At 48.9% G+C, this 18,451-nt stretch overlaps 1 protein-coding gene across 1 annotated transcript in view; it reads right to left on the reverse strand.

The window, feature by feature from the left end:
• TENM4 (teneurin transmembrane protein 4) overlaps positions 1-18,451 on the reverse strand; it is a 786,343-nt gene that overhangs the window by 618,267 nt on the left and 149,625 nt on the right. The window contains 1 exon segment of the mRNA XM_005667171.2: positions 3,580-3,635. The gene's annotated coding sequence lies outside the window, so the exon portion shown is untranslated.

The raw sequence follows: 18,451 nt of genomic DNA on the forward strand, positions 1-18,451 counted from the left end.
GGCCGGACAGCACAGGTGAGCAGTCAGCTGGGGTCCCCTTCCCAAAATTGCCATTTAGCAGCTGGGCCACCTGGAAAAGTTACTCCAAACTCTTCAAGCTGCTGTTTTCTGTATTGTACTTCTTATAATAACAGTATCTATCTTACAGGGTTGTTTTAAGAATTAAACAAAATAATGCACTTAAAGCACTTAGCGCTTTTCCTAGCACCTCGTCAGTGATCATCACAGGAAAGCATTAGGAGTATTGTTAATCATTCAAACATTTACTGATCAGTTGCTCTCAACTCTGTTTCTGGCTAGGAGCTGGGGCTTCTAGTTTCTGCCCTCTAGAACCTCGCAGTCCTATGAGATAGGACCATGGGAGAACCAATAATTAGGACGATGTGCTGTGAGTCCTTTCTAAATAACTACTGCAAAAGAACTATTACTAATAGGTACATCCATTTTCTGCTAGCCATTGTGTGCCTCATGCTTTGTACAAACCAAGAGCATATGCTTCTAATCCAAACTCCTGGGCTCAAATCCTAGCATTATCACTGAATACTTACATACTCCCAGGTCTGTTAACATCTTTGAAACTTAGTTATCTCATCTGGAAAATGGGTATAAAATTAGAATAAAAAACCTAATATAGCATCACAGTGCCTTGCACATGGTAGGTGCTTAATAAAACAGATGTCTCTTAAAGCAACGGCTAAGGGACTTTGGAGAAGTGACAGTGGATGGTTATTGTCCCAGGGCTAGAGGGCTGCCTGGGTAAGTTTCAAGGTCAAGGCAGCACATGCACCTGGGATGTGGAGCAGGACTTTGATGTTCAGTGGCTTATCTGGTTTGGAGACGGTTCTAAGCCCAATGACTGGAGCCATAGGGACCAAGTGGCTGGCCACTGCAATGCAGCTGCTGGCAAGAACTAGACAGAATGTTCTGAATAGGGGAGACCCTCCAGGACCAACCAAGGCACAGAGAAATTGAGTAGTTGGTACAGTAAGAGGCTAAGCTAGGACTCAGATGAGGGCCTGGTATATTATACAAGGCATGAGTAACCCCCCACCCCACCCAGGGCCACTCTACTGCCTGAGCCAGTGGCTTCTATGTAGACCGCAAATACTGCACACTCAGCTCCGTGCCGGGTACCCCCGGGCCAGACCCTGCAGGCTGAACAAGGGTGAGGCAGACAGAACTCCACACCCTACAGAATGTATTGCCTCGGAGAGGGAGCCATGTACATCAAAACACACCAGCCCCAGAACGGAGCCCGTGCACCGTGAACAAACAGAACCGCACAAAGCCAGACCTGTTGACACGAATGAACATTCCTGCAGCGCAGCCTGATAAGCCTGTTGCTAAGCCCGCCTGGCTTCCTGTCACAGAGCACCTTGCTCTCAGCTCAGGAAAGATAATCACTCTGGGAACCAGCTTCTTTAGGAGACCTGGCAAAATGTTTTCAGTCTGGAGCAAAATCTGTCTTTCAACACAGCTTCTCATCCTCCCATGTCGGACAAGGGGGAAACCTAATCCATGCACACACACACACACACACACACACACACACACACAGCCCTGCTGGGTGTCGGTGGCTGTAAGTGACCCTCCGGGAAAGGAAGGGGCCCAGATTTCTGGGCTTGGAGCACCTCCTCGACAAAGACCCTAAAGTTTCCTGCCGGGACAGCGTGAGACACAGGACGCTCAGATTCCAGACGCCCCCCGCAGCTATCATCTGTCAGTCCTGACACCAGCCCTGCCTGTGTGGCGGTCCAAGCGGAGAGATCAGACAAGCCTGGGGTAGGGGCCGGGGCTGGGAAGGGCAGGGGTAGCAGAAAGGGCTTTGGAGAGACCAATGCAAATAGTAGGAATTTTTATCTGACCCCGAAGAATGGGGCAAGGGAGAGCTCTGTGATCTAACCCAGGATCAAAGACTGGCTGGCCTCCCCTTGTAATCAAAGAGTTTAATGACGCTTATTAAAAGCTCATTTCTGGGTCCTGTTGAAAAATTATACCCATAAGTGTTTTCTTTTTTTCATAACAATCGCTTCCTAGAGATTAAACACACACACACACACACACACACACGCGTGTTCCTTACAAACCCCCATGCCCCACGCAGGTACATTCCCCATCACCAGCCATCACACACAATGCTGGTACATTGTCATCAAAGCTGACCACAGCTCACGATGTGCGCACACACTCTAAGATAGAAAAACCAGGCCTAGTCCCTGAGGTTATTCACGCTCCCTTTGAAATTCCAGACTTTGAGGGAACCCTAGAGCTTCATGCTCAAGTTGTCATCCCCACAAACAAACAGCACAGCCTCTAATCCATATCATTCTCCATGTCTTGCCCGAGGCCAGGCAACTTTGCAAAAGCAGAAGCTCCCAGGATCTTTAAGCTTTGGTGGAAAGCCACAGCATTCAGGAGGGTAACTGCAGAAGTGGGGGGGTGCTTCTGGCCCTTGGCCCCTGGCCGGCTCTCTCTGATATGCTGAATTCCCAGCCTCCCGGAGGAGGTGGCCCTGGGCCTATGGCATGTTTTTCTCTGATTATCAGCTCACCCAGAGCCCAAGGCAGCTTTCACTCTCAGGCAGAGAAGGCACTGCTTTTTGGAATAAATCAGCTAGACACAGGAAAGTCCTCCTTGCAGAAAAGCATCCTTCACCAGCGCGGGGTCCCTCTGGGTACTCATCTCCCCAACATTTTACTCCCTGTTGAAGAGCAGGCTATGAGAACACCCGTTCAAATGCCAAAACCATCGGCGGAACAGTGTGCTGTTATCAGAAACAAGTGCTCGGGAGCTAGGAAATCTGGTTTCAAAGGCAGTGCTCACCTTTGCACGCGGTGTGGCCTCGGCCAACTCTCTAAGCCATAGTTTTCTCCTCTGCAAAATGGCACTAACATCTTCCTTCCATCTTATGGAGTTTCAGGGAAGATCACAAAATGCCCCAGAGAGTGTAAACTCCGAAGCAGATGTTAGAAATTCTCAGGATGAGACAGTAATGAGGAAATGGAGGAGCTTGAAAGTTGGGCTGTGAGTGCCTCCAGGGCAAAGCTTGTGTTGTATTTATCTCATTATCCTCAGTGCCTGGCATGGAGGCCAGCACCACATTATTCTGGGGGAAAAACAGTTTGCAAAAAATAAATGACAAATGAGTGACTCCTTGAGTTAAGTGGTTTGACCCCGAGCAGCTCACTGTGGGATTGGAACCCAGTGACCTGACCTCCTGGTCCTGGGCTCTGTGTCCTAGAGGAACCTGTCTCCGGGTCCGTTGCGGAAGGGGCAGTGACATCCCATTAGCCACAGCATGGGCCGGGTTTCAACTAGCCCTACCATTTCCAGGGAGGGATCCAATAGGGGCCAGGCCGTGCTTCACAGACCCACCTGTTAAACATTCCAGCTCAACAGTGGGAACAACTGAAACCACAGGTGCAAATAATACCCAAATGCCTCCGACCAACTCATTTTCTGACTTGAATTGCACAAATCAGGAAAGCTGCAAGGCCAGGGAGGTGAGCTTGCTAAGACTGAATCACGGAGACTTGACATAAATCTTATTTCAGGCTCACTTCCAGCATCATCACTTACCTACTGACCAAGGGTCCAAGAGATCACTAGCCCTCTCTGAGTCTCAGTGTTTCCATCTGCAAAACAAGAAGACGTTCACAATTAATCCCTTGAGACCACGGGACTAAAAGGCATCAGAGGTTTGATACCCAGTAGTGGTTACCAACCACTTGTGATCCCACGTAACTGGGGAAACTGCTCACGGTCAGGGGCTAGAAGGGAAGTCTTTCAAAAAGGACACGCAATAGGCAAAGCTGAAGTGTGAGGATTCGTAGTTAAGTGCCAAGAAAGGCGCCAATGGCACCCAACTCGAGGTCCAGAAAATTCAGCTTTCCAGTCATTTTGGCACTTATTTTTATTTTTCATGGAGGTCAAAGTGCAAGAGATCATCAAATACCAGGAGAAAGGGAGCAAAGAAAAATGCAACCACTTTAACATACTTCTGGCATTTTAGGGGTAGTTTTCCAGGGTTTTTTTCTTCTCTACACAGAGTTACGGATTTTGCGGGGCAGGAAGAGGTTGGGGGCGTGGGGCGCTATTGAAGGTGTACTGCATTGAAAAGTCCCATCCAGGTCACTACCCCTCCCGGCCCCCAGGACTGCTGCCTGCCTGCATAATGAACTCCCTTTCATTCCCACGCCTTTTGTCCATTTCCCCAAGACCTTTCAGGCCGGGGTCACAGGAACCCAGCGGAGTGAGGAGTCCAAGACCTTAGGCGTCCTCGGCTGGTCTTTGCCAATCTGGGTGCAATTAACCTCAGCTAAAAAGCTAGCAAACTGGCCTGGCCAGTCCCACAGATCACTTTCAACTTACAAAGGTGAGGCGAAAGGAAAGGAAAGGAAACTCATATATTCACGTCCCTACTATGTGACAGCTATTGAGCCGATAATAGCTACGGATATTCTCTCATGATCCTCATAACCATCCTGGGAGATATTACAGGCGGGGGAGCCGTAACTCTATTCAAGGCCCGCTGCAGTCACGCTGGTAGCCCTTTGCGATTTTTGCCGTATCAGTGTCTCACCGCTACTGCCCTTCTCTAGCTTTTCTGAATCAATTCATATATTTTACATAACTTCATTTTTAATGGATTTTAAAACAAAGTTTCTGTAGATGCAAACTATTACATTTGGAATGGATAAGCAATGAGGTCCTACTGCATAGAGCAGGGAACTACATCCAATTTCTTGGGATAGAACATGATGAAAGATAGAATGAGAAAAAGAATGTGTATCTATATGTATGGCTGGGTCACTATTCTGTACAGCAGAAGTTGGCGCAACACTGTAAATCAACACTACCTTAGTAAAACGTAAATAAGAAAAGTAGGAGTTCCCATCGTGGCTCAGTGGTAATGAACCACACAGTATCCATGAGGACGCAGGTTCTATCCCTGGCCTCAATCAGTGGGTTGAAGATCTGACCTTGCCATGAACTGTGTCACAGACATGGCCCAGATCTGGCGTGGCTGTGGCTGTGGCTGTGGTGTAGGCCAGCAGCTATAGCTCTGATTTGACCCCTAGCCTGGGAACTTCCATATGCCACAGGTGAGGCCCTTAAAAAGACAAAAAAACCAAAACCCCCCCAAAAAAGTTTCTGTGTTTCTTTATTTCTTCCCCTCTCCTCTATGGCTCAATGGGAGACCGCTTTTCAGCTAAGAAGGATTCTATCATTGCAAAATGGTTGTGAACAATTTAAAGGAATTTTTAATCACAATTGTTTTTTGTCAAAACATCCATGAAATTTAAAATGCTCATCCATTTCCACCCTACTCCCAGCAGTGGCCCTGCTTTTCCTGGAAAAGGCTGGCTTAAGGTCCCTCACTTTGCTGCAGCCAGACCTTGCAGTCAAATGGAAGTCTGTCTTATTTCAAAGCTGAAACAGCAAAAACACCTGACGCTTATTATATGTCAGGAAAGTCGCCTGAGGTCACACAGCTGGTAACTGAAGAAACTGGGCCTCAGGCCCCCCCACTGGCCTGCTTCTGACCCTGTGATGCGGGAACGTATTTGGTTTCCCCTCTGGCCTTCCTCAGACCCCAAACTTTCAATTCCATGTCATGAGGCCACCAATTAATTTCTGTTTCCAAATCAAGGCAGGGTCATCCCATTCTGTTAGGTCACTGGTTTTTCCACAAAGTGACTCTAGACCCATCAATGCATTTGCAAGTTCCCCAAAGGGCAGGGTGGCAGGAAGCTGCATCATTTCTCCAACCAAGTTTGGAAACGGTGAACTGAAAGTGATTCCTTATTCAAAGATCCAAGATAGTAACCACGGAAGTAGAAAGAGCTGATAACACAACATCCAGAAAGGCCATCGATGCCGCAAAATGATTAGAAAATCCAACCGAGTCTGGGGAAGCGGGAGAAGGTGGCACAGAGACTGTACTGGACACTGATCGAAGCTGTTGTTGAGTCTTTCTAGAGCTCATTTCCTGTCATCTGGTTTAAAACGAATGGGCGTGAATTTTTTATGACCAGGGAGCATACAGACTGAAAGGTCTGTAGCACCAGATGACTTTTTCTTTCCGTGGAGTTCCCCTGTTTCTCTTGAATACAAGCTATGAATCTGTGGAGAAACAGGAAACACACAAACCGAGGCCTGATGATTCATTCTCAGCCCAAGGTCACCTCTTCTGGGAAGTCTGCGCCCACCAACACGAGTCAGAATTAGTGACTCCCTTCCTTGGGTCTCCTTACGGTAACCTTTGAACCATAATCTCTGCTATATGCAGTTATTGTTGCCTCTTCTTGGAAGTATCATTTTTTTTTCCTATTTACCCAAATATATGAAATACAATACAAACACACCTACCACTCGCAATATGATTTTAGATAGGTTTCATTCTAAACCTTTTTGTATACATACCTGCAAACACAGACTTAACATACAAACATGTTCAGATACCTTACAAAATGGGATCATTTTAATGGATTTTTTAAATAGTAACCCAGATGCAAAATTAATTCCCTGCTGATGGAATTTTAGGCCATTTCCAGTTTTTCACTATTGTAAATATGCTAATATTTTTGCACATACACCTTTGTGTGGTTGTTTGGTTACATACTTAGACTATATACATATTTTTATTTATTTTTACTTTTACTTATTTATTTTTTTGTCTTTTTGCTATTTCTTGGGCCGCTCCCGCGGCATATGGAGCTTCCCAGGCTAGGGGTCCAATCGGAGCTGTAGCCGCTGGCCTACGCCAGAGCCACAGCAACACAGGATCCGAGCCACGTCTGCAACCTACACCACAGCTCACGGCAACGCCAGATGGTTAACCCACTGAGCGAGGGCAGGGATCGAACCCGCAACCCCATGGTTCCTAGTCGGATTCATTAACCGCTGCGCCACGATGGGAACTCCTGAACTGAATTTTTAAACATTTCTGTTAATTATACTTGCTCCCCCTCCCCACATCATATCACTTTCAATATCCACTAGCAGCACATACAGGCAGGCCAGTTCCTCGCGCTCTCAGTAATACTAGGCATTAGCATGCTCTTTTACCTGCGTCAATGCAATAGAGAAATGGAGCCTGGTTGTTTTAATCTGCAACTTTCAGATATCAGTTGAATATCTTTTTCTATGTGTCTTGGCCATTTGCACGTCTGCTTTTGGGAAGCACAAGTTTGCTTTCCTTTCCCCATTTCTTGTTGGTGTTCGTCTCTTTTATTTGTTACATGGGAGTATCCTCGTCTTTGGCCTTGACCATTCTTCTTCTTCTTTTAGCTTTCATCCAGCACACTCCATCAATGTAAATGCCACCACTAGCCACCAGCTGCCCCTCCAGAAGCCTGAAGGACTGCCTTGACACCATCCTGCTCCTTACCAGCCAGCCAGTCACCAGGTCCTACCTATCCCACCTCATAAACAGACCCCGAATTGGTATGTTTTTCTTCCTCTCTAGTGCCCCAACCCATGCCAAGCCACCATCATCTCTCATCTAGACTCCAACAGTCACCTCCTATGGCCTCCCCACATCTTCCTTCCAATTCTCTCGCCTCTCAGAATCTAGAGAGTTTTTTTTTGAAAATACAGATGGGAGTTCCCTAGTGGCTCAGTGGATTAAGGATCTGGCATGGTCACTGCTGTGGTGCAGGTTCAATACCTGACCGAGGAACTTCCATATGCCATAGGTGTAACCCCCCAAAAAAAATACAGATGGAATCACTCCCCCATCCTGAAACCCCTTGACAGCCTCTTACTCCTCCGAAGATCAGTCCCAAAGTCCACAGTGGGCCCTTTTTCTTTGAAAGGCTGCTTCTAGGACCTAGTTTCTGCACTGCTTGCTCCTTCAATACGTCCATGTGTCCCAGTCTCTGCTACAGCATGCTGGCTTCCTTTTAGGGCCTCTTCTTCCCAACACAAGGCCCTGGACCTGCTGTTCCTCTGCCTGGAAAGTTGTCTGCTCTCCTCTTTGCTGATTAATCCAACCTTGTCCTGCCCCCTCTCCTGGTTTAAACACCCTCTCCTCACAGAAGCACTGGGCACCCGGGCTAAGTGAGCTCAGCTGTCTATTTACAGGAGATGTCCTTGGTGGCACATCTCACAGCTGCAATGAAGCTCTGTCTCAGAGTTCTCTTGTTAAGGATTTGGCATTGTCACAGTGGTGGCTTGGGTAGATGCTGTGGCGTGGGTTTGATGCCTGGCTGGGGAATTTCCACATGCCATGGGTATGGCCAAAAAAAAGGTTCTGTCTGGCCCAGGGTTGTGGGTGAGCCTGTACACTGCAGGTTTCGTGAGGGCAGGGAGGGGTCCTCTTCCCATCAGCATCCACTCAGAACTCAGCATGGTACCTAGCCCACGGTAGGCAGTCAACAAACACTGAATTAATTTTTCTTAGGTTAAAAAAAAAATCAAATAGCCTGTCTATTCCATGGACCAAGCAATCAACTCTGAGTTTTCTGAATAACTTAATGTGGGTTTTCATACAGAAAGCAGAGGAGGTGAAACACCAGGCCTCTTTCTTAAAAAGAAACCACCGCTTCTGGTTTAATTAAGCCCGATCATGAGGGCTTGCTGCATCTCTCTCCATGTACGATCCTCAATTCTCAAAGCCTTGGCTTTGACCACTGTAAGGTCACTGGGGTGGAGGGATCGGGAAGTCCAGGGTCCGCGTCCTGTGTTTTTCTGCAGCTTCCTCCTCTCTTCTCCACCTTGTGTTTTGCCGTGTGCAATGCATGTCTCTTAAATGGACTTAATTTCAAGTCAAATTATACAGTAATTATGTCTAATCCACTGCCTTCTCTACTGTCTAACATTTAAAAATAAATTTGCGTTATCTAGCACAATTGACTTGATGCTTTTTCCCTCTATAGATCAATACCTTCACTGATGAGGGTTTCCTTTTACATGCCTTTTCTGAATTAAAAAAAACAAGTGAATTGTAGGTCAGAGAGCCTCAGCAGCCCTGTAGCTACATCTCTGCCTTGCTCCCTGAGTCTGCCTTGTCTTTAGCTCAACATTCTGGGCACTGAATTTGGGGAACCTGTACCCGCCTCTCCCCTTCTCTGTAGGGTCTCTGAGATGGAAGTTTGAGATCAGGCTGGGATGTAGAGTCACCAGTTCCTTGGCTTCCTTTGGACTATGCAAGCTAATCATGGAGCACTGCCTTGGCGTGATGATCAGTTGCATGTAAGGTGTTGATGGACTCCTTTTGGTCAACTCTGGCCACTGAGATCCTAGGAGGGGTAGCTGGAGATGGGGGATTTGCTGGGGCCCATTGTTGAGGGCTCAGGCATTCATCCATATGAAGGGAGCACAGGAGAAGCACAGCTTGTCTCCTGTCCTGGAGGAGACTGGGTTTCAGCTCAGAAGACAAGACCCAGAAGCCATGGTCTCTATACCCCCATTGTCCGAAGCCTCTTCTCATGGCCACGCCTCTGGTTGCTAATTTTAGATTCCTTCCTTTGACCATCCTTCTCTGTGGAATGTCCTCCATCTAACCATCCAAAAAAGAGTGACTGAGACCCCTGTGGGGGCTAAGTCAGTCTTTGTTCAATGTTCAGAAGCACTGGCTCTGGAATCAGAGTCTGGCTTTGACCTCTGGCTCTGTTACCTCTGACCTGGGTGACCTTGGGCTGCATCCTTCGCCTCCCCAAGCCTCTGTGTTTGCATCTGAAGTGCTGGGAGAGTAAAAGGACCCACATCTTGGGTTGCTGCAGTGCTCACATGCCTATCACCTAGCAAAGGCTTAACAGATTGTTGGTGACTATTATCAGGCAAAGGCTTAACAAATTGTTGGTGACTACTGCAGTTTTGGTTAGCAAGGTAATACTTCCTATGTTCTAGGCATGGTCCCCAAATATTAACTCATTTAATCCTCATGAACAATTTTGTGAGGTCGGAACTTTTATTTTTCTCATCTTATAGATAGAAACTATGGTATTGAGAGGATAATAAAATTGCCCAAAGTCACACAATAAATAGTGGAGCCAGGACTTTTTTCCCTTTTTTGGCTGTGCCCATGGCATGCAAAAATTTCTAGACAGCAGATGGAACCCGTGCTAGAGCAGCCACCTGCACCACAGCAGCCACCTGCACCGCTGTAGTGACAGTGCTAGATCCTTACCCCGCTGAGCTACAAGACAATTCCAGGAGTCAGGATTTTGAAGCTCGGCAGTCTGAACCAGAGTCAGGCTCTTCACCACTAGATTATTAACCATTAATAATAATTATTTAATGAATTACTGTAATTCTTCATTATTAATCGCTATTCATTTTTATGGATGAGGGGTGCCCACCCTCTCATCTAGGTCCCCAAACAACTGGGGTGATTGGGACGGGGTTTAGGTCTGGCAGCCAAGCTCACTGAGGTTTGAACGAGTCATCCAGTCCTCAGTGGGACCCGAGGACCAGTGAGGAAACTGGGGCAAAAGCCCTGTGCTGTGTGCTGGGCCATGAGAATGGGCATGGGAGAGATAAGGAAGTCCACTGTCAGCCCCAGGGACTGTGTGGTTGGAAAAAGTGCACTGAACCTCTAGTGCCACCTACTCGGTGGGCTGAGGGTCCCCTGGGTTGCCCACTGCATCCAGATGGACTCTGGCCTGGGTGGGTCAGGACGTGCAAGGGAAGGACACCATGGGTGACTCAGCCAAGCAGGGCTGGAGAAGCCTCTTGGTGATGCCTCTTTTCTGGGAGGTCCTGCTGGCCCCATTCACGAGGTCCCAGTGACCCTTACTCAGAGATGCGTCTTTTTTTTTTTTTTTTTAGTTCAAAATAATTTATTTTATGGTATTCTATTTTTTAATAATGATTTTTATTTTTTTCCATGATAGCTGGTTTACAGTGTTCTGTCGATTTTCTACTGCACAGCAAGGTGACCCAGTCACGCGTACGTGTACACATTCTTTTTTCTCACATCATCAGGCTCCATCACAACTGACTAGGTAGAGCACTGGCAACTATATCGAGATGCTCTTGAGTTTGGGGGGTCTTCTCTCCAGTCATGGAGGCTGTTGATCCAGGCTAAGCTGGTCGCGTTGAGGCCAGATGTCCCTGTGAGGGGAGCCAGCCCCCAGGGACCATGGTCTGACATTTTTCCAACCTCCTCATGGTTGGTGCGTGGATTTTTTTTTTTTTTTTTCCCTTGGATGTCTGCTGCAGATTAGATCCTCAAAACAGGCTCACGGTAGCCTTCTTCTGGGTGTTTTGGAGTCAATGTTTCTGTCCTTGCTCGCTCCCGCTTGGTGAGATCTCCGTTTTTGTGGAAGATTACAAAAATAGAGCATTTTAGCTGGGAAGCAATTCAGGATGCGAAAATAGGACGCTCACCACGGGGCCTCAGCCTAACAACCCAGCACGGCCTGGCAGGGTCAAGAGTCAAACGGGATGTCCTCAATGGCTTTCCAAAGACCAGCTGTGCCCTCCTCTGGGCACCCTCACCTCAACTGACTGCCTCCCCCCACCTCCGCCCCCACACTGGGGACACTCTACATCAAGTTGCTTCCAGGAGGAAGTATTTTTCCACATTGTATGGCACAGATAATGATAGCTTTGTTGTTTGCCTAACAATGCGGTCAGTCCAATAACAGTCTAACGTGATGCCTGATACCATCACCTCTTTTCAACCAGGCATACAGAACCCTGGGAAAGACTCTCTCTAATTTTTACAAACCAAGCTTGTCCGCCTCCATGACACATCCACTTTCCCACCCAGCAGCTTCCTGCTGTCTCTTTCATCAGCCAACAATGGCTGGCTTCTTCCTCTGGGTGGCAGACCCAGGCTGGAACTGTGGCCGGGAAGACAGAGATAGCCTGGGCCCAACCCATGTTCAAATCCCTGCTCAGACTCACAAGAGCTGTGTGACCCAGAGAAAGTTAATTAACCTCTCTGAGTCTCAACTGCCTTATCTGCAAAGGGAGATCCTTATCCCAACTTTCCAGGGCTGTTGTGAGAATTCTAAGGAATGGCATTTCTTGAACACCCAGCTGGGGCCTGCATGTCAGTCCTGACCAGCACACCCTGCTTTTATCGTGTCCACTACTAAGACATGCTTTTGGCACGAAAAGCTAGAAAGTGCTACAAGTAGGAAGGGGTGGTATATGATCCACTTGGGATCCAGCCAGGAAGGGGTCTGTTCCACCATGAAGGGACGGGGGTGAAACAGGCTTCGCATAAGGACAGTATTTTCAGAACAAAAAGTCCGTGGTAGGATATATGAAAAGCAGACCCATTTGAGGACGTGTGAGCAGCAGAAGGAACAGCAGAGACTCAGAGAGCATGAGGGCTATGAAGAGCCAGGTTTAAGCAATGGGCTCAGCCATCAGAGGGTTTGAAGCTGGGTGATCAGAGCGCCAGGTTCGGCCTTGAGAGCAGTCACTGGCGGCAGTGAGGCTGGACTGCAGGGGAGCCTGGGACAGGGAGCTCCACAGAGCTGAGGCTGATGCAGGCTCAAGGGATGGGTCCCTAACTTTGTTCACCAGGCCGCTAGCTGTGCCTGCCTACCCTCAGAGCAGCCTGTTCCCCCTTCATATGGTGGCCCCATAGCTGCTCTGAGGAGGGTCCTTTTAGCATCAACTACAAAACCATCTCCCCCAAACAACTTGCTCCCTCCTGCTGTGGCAGGGACAGTGCCTCCTCAGCTGCAAACCTTCCAATCCCCGGGCTGTCTCACAGCCCTTGCTTGGAGCCCCTGACAGGGTAACAGGGTGACAGTGCTGCTGCCCCAGCCCCATCAGTCACATTAATCCAATCCCATTCGGTTCCATTATTTTTGTGTGTAGACCCAGGCTTAGTTGTGAGGCTCCTATGAGACTGTAACAGACAAGGTCATGGGCTCAAGAGGTTTATAGCCAAGGACACAGGTGTGTGTGTAACCCAGAGCAGAGAGCTGGATGTGTTTGAGGGAGGGCTGAGTGACAGTGCGGTGGACACAAAAGAGATGGGGCTGTGAATTCTCCTTGGCAGCATCAGAAAAGCTCCGTGTAAGAGGTGGCACTTGCTTGGGCCCTGGAGACAAAGGAGGCATTTGATAGACAAAGAGTGAGAAAAGGGCATTCCAGGCTCAAGGAGGGCAAGTGCAGAGAAAGGAGCATTTTCTTCCAAGGCTGGACCACGAGGGGAAAAGAGGAGGTGACAGAAGGCAGAGACCAGAGGGGCCTGAGGTCCTGCTGGGAGGGGTCTGATGTCACTCATTTTTTTTCTTTTTTTTTTTTTTTTTGGGTCTTTAGGGCTGCACCCATGGCATATGGAGGTTCCCAGGCTGGGGGTAGAATCGGAGCTATAGCCGCTGGCCAACGCCACAGCCACAGAAATGCAGGATCTCAGCCGCATCTGCGACCTACACCACAGCTCATGGCAACGCTGGATCCTTAACCCACTGAGTGAGGCCAGGGATCGAACCCACATTCTCATGGATACTAGTAGGGTTCATTACCACTGAGCCAGGACGGGAATTCCTGATACCACTTTCAACTTTCCTCCCCAACGCACAGGAACTAAGGTCACATAAGAAAGAGCAAAAGAGTAACTTGTATTAACTTGTATTAAGCACCACTCTGGCAAGATGCATTATGTTAACTCTGCACAAGTCCTTCGGTTTGAATGTCATAACCATCCTGGGAGGTCCATGTGTCACGGTCCCCACTTAACATCTGAAGGAACTAAGGCTGAGCGAGATCACATGACCTGCCCAAGGCTGCGGAGAGCAAGAATGGAACGCAGCTCTCTGAATCCAGGCCTGGTGATCCTTTCTGCAGGCGACACCAGTGCCCTAAACAAAGAGGGCAGAAGCCCCAAACGGTGCCAGACTCATGGCATCACCATCGTGAATTATCATCACCTCCATTGTCACGGACTCAATTGTATTTCATGAAGGAGAAAAGGTACCATATGCGCTTTGCAAGATTCCTGAGCATATACGTTTCATTAAAATCAGCTGCTACCAATGACCGCCTATGGTCACTGCCTGCTTAGCACGTGTGAGAGGCTTGACTGCATGTTTGTAATAACTTTTAGGACAACCCCGTAAAGCAGATTTTCGTGCTGGTTTTATAACTGAGGGCATGGAGGCTCAGCGAGGCCAAACGATGTTGCCCTCATTGTGCACAGCTGGAACGAATGCACAGGTCTGGGTGCTCAGGGGCCCCCCACCCCCACTTCGAACTGGACACATCTTCAGCATAGCTGTTACTCCAGAGGGGCCTCTTCTGCTGGGCAGCACAAGCTGGAAAACCTAGGCCACCTCTCAACGCCCCTCCCCTCATTTCACCCCCCCCCCATTAACCCCTCATGGAATCCTGCTGGTTCCTATTCTCCTGATCCAGCCCACTTCACCATCTCTGCCTTCACTCCCCAAGTCCAAGCCAAGCCCCCTCTCACCTGAGCTTCTGCGACGTCCTCCCTCCTGGTCTCCCAGCATCCGTGCTCTGGAGATGTGAGCCCTTCCCTGGCTCCAGGGCCCCCAGAGCCTGGCTCCTGCTGGTAGCTCAGCTTCCACTCACCGCAGGCCCCGCCCCTCTCATTTCCTCAAACACCCACTGTCTGTCCTGCTTCAGAGCATCCACATAGGCTGTTTCACATAGCTTTGCAGGCCCTGCCTTCAGATGTCAGCTCAAACGTCACTTCCTCCAGGAAGCCTTCCCAGACACCCTTGCCTAGACCCACAGGTACACTCCAGGATAGTTGTGCCTGCGGTTGAAATAGGGCAACATATGCTGCCCACGAGGACCTCAGCCCCTCCCTGGGGTCCTCCAGCCTCCCCACAGTCCGGAGGAAGAGGCACATGTGACAAGCAGAAGCCTCCCAGACTTTACGGCATTACGGCAGAGGCTGTTCTGATTAGTCTGCATACTTGCAGTCCACGTTGATAAATATTTTTAAAGTCACTCCTGCTCTTGTTCTCGTACTTCTCACAGTTTGCAGTTATATATTTATTTGAGCAACTTTTGGAGTCCTGAGCGCTGGGAGGCAGGGAGCAGAAAAGTTGGGTTTATGGTGTCCAGGCTCAGTAGAGAGGACCTCAGGGACATAATGAAATAAATGAATGGGAAGTGTCACTTCCTCCACCTCCCTGGCTGTATCTGCTCAGGTTACCTACCGACTTCAGGGACCAAGCAATGAAGAAGCTGGGCTGATACAGCCAAGCTTCAAGGTGGGCTCAGCAGCTGCGGGGCGGGGTAGGGGGTGGGAGGGGTGGCTGACTTTCCTGCTGAGATGAGGTCATGGTCTTTGCTCCCTTCAGACACTGGGGGAATAGGAGGAAGGCAGTCTTTCTGGGCTTGAGGTTTTCCTGTTCCTTAGTCACTTTATCCATCTCGTAAAGAGCACGCAAACCCAGCCCCGGGTTTTATTAATCATGCAACACCTTAGTCCCCAAGGCTGCCTTTTCTCATGGTTGCTATTGTAAGACTGTCTTAGCAAGATGCCCTGCCTCACTGCTCACTCCCTCTGATTCTTCTCCTGCACCAAGCATAGTCTTAAAAGGTGCAGCTGATCTGGCCTTTCTTCTATTGAAAGATCTGTGACTTCCCGCTGTCCTCGAGATCCATTCGAACCCTCCCCTAGTTTACAAGGTCTTCCTCTCTGGGTCTTTTCTCTCCCTCCAACCTCCCCATCTGCCTCTTTCCTCATTCTCTTCTATGAGCTCCGTCCACTCACACACTTCTCCCTGTCTCAGGGCCTTTGCACATGCTGTCCTCATTTCCAGAATTTCCCCAGCTCATTGCCACAGACCATCTATATTTTAGCTTAAAAGGCATTTACTTTGAAAAACCTTTACTAACACCAGCCAGTCAGCTCCTCCTATGACCTACTGCTCAGCACACCTGAACGACCGGTTCAATATCTTGAACAGAAGCCCGGCAAGGGAACAGACTGTGTCATCTTGTCCATTGCCCTATCTATCCCATTGCTCAGTCAGGTTCCTGACACAGAGGCTCAATCAATATTTGATGAAAGAATAAACAGTACGATGACGCTGTACGCTTGGGCTCTGTCTCCAGGGTCAAAGCTGAAATGTGTATTTTAAGGGTTACTATAGAGATTTCAGGAATGAGCCTATCAACATACCTCCCTTCTTCCGAGGTGTGGAAGGGGTGTGAAAATTAAGGGATGCAGCTCCCTAAGGGACCAGACCGAACTCCTAGGAGAGAACTTGAACCACTAACCAACGAGCAAGCAAACAAATAAATAAATTGATAAATAAGAAAGACTGGAAAGGGAAGCAGAAGAATGGAAGACGAGCTCCCCGAAGCAAAATGCTGAGGAAGTGTGCAGGAAAGGACGCGTTGCAGATTTACTCTGCAGGAAAGGCAGCGCCCCGGCAAGCTGAAAACTGGGTCGTGCTGTTCCAGGACTGGAGCCCTTCTCTCCCCTGACAAGCTCTGTGATCCTCGGCCAGGCATTTGTCTCTACATCCACGCTTATTTCTCTGCACAACAAGAAGTGCCCAGGCCCCCCAGATCCTTGATTGCTGCACAGGAGCCTCAGAGAAGAACCACAGGAAGGAGGGTGGAACTCCTAGAGGCGGGAGAGTTAGGGATGGAGGATCACGGGGCTCTCCGTGCAGGGAGCCCCAAGGGGGAGCCCAGGCCCGTGAGGGTGGGGAAGGCCTCCATCCCCTCCCCTCCCATCCATCCCAGGCTTCTCGGACATCCTCAGCCACTAACAAATTAGGAGACATTGGTCCGATGTAACTGAGCATCCGTGAGGCTGCACAGGGCCCAGGAAATTGAACCTGAAGCCGCTACAGGTGTGGAAGCAGAAGGGACTGGAGAGACAGCATGAGGCCAGGCTGGCAGCTGAACAGGTGGCCCCAGGCCTCATACCACTGGATCCCAGAGCCCAGGTATTCAGGAGTCCTGGAGCTCATCGGGGACAAGGAGCTCAGCCTTTCTGTGTCACGGACCCCTTTGGCAGATGCTTGAAACTTATCCTTCAGAAAAATGTTTCCAAATGCAGAAAATAAAGCCCATAGGATTACAATGGAAATCGATTCTGTTAGAACAGCTACGACAATGTTAAAATGACCAATTTCTGATACAGGAATATTTTTATTTCTTTTTGAAGTCAAGATGTATAACAAGAGCTAGTGGTAGGTCTAGTTGGCGAGGTACCTCCCACAACTTTAATGGGCTACAAAAAGATCTGATTCCTCCTGGTAACAAAGTCCCAGAGACTTCTAAAGCTATGCTGGTTTATGGCTTATAGTCACAATGGGAGAAAATACTAATTTTTTCCCCAGCCACGTGTTCACTTTAAAAGCCTCTGATTTAGGGCAGTGACCTGACTCTACAGAGGAGGAAACTGGAGCCTCCAGAGGGGCAGAGAGTTGCACAGAGTGACCCAGTAAATTCGAGTTCAAAGCAGACTCCAGCATGGCCTCCTGCTGCCTCCAGCCAAGCTCTGACTTTGCAGAGCCACCCCCCACATGCACAAGTCCCCAAACACATTACCTAGGATGGTCCCTTCACTTCCTAGAGCCTTGGTTTCCTTATCACTAAAATAGGAACCACCACACCCACCTCTGCAGGCTCCTGGGAGAGCAGGATGAGAAAATGAACAGCAAAGGGATTTTTACCTGGACAGTGCTTTGAACTTGTGTAAATCAGATATTGGAAACCAAGGGAGATGAACTCTGGGTTTCAGGGAGAGGGTAGGTCCAGGGTGGTCCGGGGTGGAACACTCAAATGCCTATAAGGGTAAGATAATAAGGAGGGGTGGGGACTGTGGCAAAGTCAAGAACTCATGCCATTCTGCAAAGGGCAGCCACCATTCACTCTCAGTGGAGGATGCCATCCAGGAAGGTGGGCCTAATGGTGCCAAAACCGATTTTCTAAGAGATGGCAGAAATCTATATTTTTTTGGCAAAATGTCTTGGTTTTTATAAATTGTCTTGAGAATTAAAACAGGATGAGAGCTCCCAAACATATCTACAGATGGTCAGTTTGCAGCTTCAGGGGTATGCAGGTAGGGGGTTCCACAGTCTGGGAAAGGAGATGAAACAGGTCAGTGCTTCCCCCCACACAGGTCAAGAGAGCTCTCACCCCACACTGGTCTTGGAGGCCAGGTGGCACCCGTGCAGGGTGGGCCTTCCTCCCAGGGAAACCGAGGCCCTGGCAATGGAGATGGCTGGCCCTGAAATTGGGCTCCCCACCCCCTCACTGCTGCGAGGCTGGTTTGTTTTATTAATAACCCCAGATCATGCTCACAGCACACCAAGGTAAACAGAGATGCTTCCAGGGCGGGGGATGCAGGCAGTTCTCAGAGATGAAGAAATAGGCTTCCAAATATAAATAGGAGGATAAGATAAATAAACTGAGATCCAAGTCTGCTTCACACTGATCTGCAGGCTGTGAGCCACAGACTTGGAGAACCGTGGATCTCTGGCGCTGGACGGGACCTTTGCTGGGAGGATGGGGAAACAGGCCCGGAAAAGGGAAAAGC

Source organism: Sus scrofa, chromosome 9, assembly GCF_000003025.6.
Source record: "Sus scrofa isolate TJ Tabasco breed Duroc chromosome 9, Sscrofa11.1, whole genome shotgun sequence".
NCBI lineage: Eukaryota > Metazoa > Chordata > Mammalia > Artiodactyla > Suidae > Sus > Sus scrofa.